Source organism: Echinops telfairi, unplaced genomic scaffold (genome assembly GCF_000313985.2).
Source record: "Echinops telfairi isolate 266 unplaced genomic scaffold, ASM31398v2 ScPeMD7_2010;HRSCAF=2546, whole genome shotgun sequence".
Lineage (NCBI taxonomy): Eukaryota > Metazoa > Chordata > Mammalia > Afrosoricida > Tenrecidae > Echinops > Echinops telfairi.
The window spans coordinates 16,094,366-16,095,922 of NW_022105908.1; positions in this window are offsets into that span (position 1 = coordinate 16,094,366).

Consider the following 1,557-nt stretch of genomic DNA (forward strand, 5'->3'; position numbering starts at 1 on the left):
ATTGTGAAATATTTATTTCAAATGACAAATTTTGTATTGAAGCATGGTGTAGCATGGGTAACAGTCTTCCCATGGGTAACTCGTAGGTGGGCATATTTGCATGTGGGTGGACCCGCCTGGAGACGGATAGAGGAGCAGTGTCTCTGTTCCTAAGACCATCAGGAATATGTGTTTTCCGATGGTCTTAGGCGACCCCTCATTCGACCCCCCAAAGGGGTCTCGACCCACAGGTGGAGAACCACTGCTCTAGAGCATCAGCACCCTGCAGGGTTCACCATGTGAGAGAGCTGTCCCCAGTCGGGCATGCACCTGCCCCCTCCACCTTCACTCCTGAACCTGGGAAATGAGCACCTCGCAGCACAGGGGCCTGGCTGTGAAGTGGTAACACTTACTAGCAAGTGAAGTGGTCAAGTGTGATGCCAGGCAAGGGGGCACTGTGGGAGGAGTGCACAGCCCCTCGCTAAAGGAGCAACCACGTTGTCCAGCCCTGGGCTCCTTTGTTTCTTCTTCTGAAACCAGAAACCCAGCCTTCAGGGGAACTCTTACTTTTGACAAATAAAATCAAAACACATCTGTGGTTGCATTTTGCTGAGAGGAGAGGGTAGTCAGACGATGCTTGGGGGTCTCTGCCCACTTCCCAGCACACACCCTGGTTTGTTACTCCCCTTCCATCTACTCTTGGCCTCTGTCCAAGAGTCAGCCCCCCAGGGGTCCCCCTCATTCCCCTGAGTCTCACCCCTAGCTTCTGAGGAGCAGGACCTGTCAGGTGGCTTGGAGGAGCCTGGGGGAGCAGGCATGAGCCCTGTGACTGGAGCAGATATATTGGCACATTGAGAGCTGGGGTCTTGTGCCCAGCTTACAGAATGGAAGCTTAAGACTCTTTCAGTCAACGGCTACCTAGCCCCTCGCACAGGTGGGAGGGACCCAGTATCCCCGCTCCTGTGCATACATCTTCCCCTTGCCTGGCCCCCTCCGCTGTCACCTGGGGAGGTTCCAACTGAGCTACAGCAGAAATGGTGTCTGAGGGCAAGTTTGTGGGAAGGGCGTCACCCAGGCAGCTTACCCGCACCTTACTCTGCGCCCTAATGAGCGCGTGCCCCGCCCCTGCCTACCGCCCCTAATGGCTGCGACCCATAGGAGACACCTCCCAGTGGAGGGACTCCCATAGGAGTCTCTTAAGTCGCCCAAGGGCCGAAGGGAGCACCCGAACCCCTGACAGTTGGCAGCGGTGCGGCTGGTGTCCTGGGCAGCGCCAGCCCCTCCGGAGGCGGCCGCGCAGTCCCAGCGCACAGGCAAGGGCAGCCCCAGCGCCGCCAGGCCTGGGTGCCCCGGATGCGCACCTGGCGGCAGTCCCAGCCAGGTGTCTGGTCTAGAGGCCAGGAGGATGTAGCCGGCCGGGTTGGCCTCCGGGCCGGCCCTGCCAGGACTCGCAAGCGGCGGGTGAGCCGGCTCAGCTCACGTGACCCGGCCCGGCTCCCCGGAGTCAGCGGTGACGTCACATCGCCTCACAGCGCGCCGCGCGCCCATTGGCTGCGCCGCGGCCCGCGGGGCGGGGCG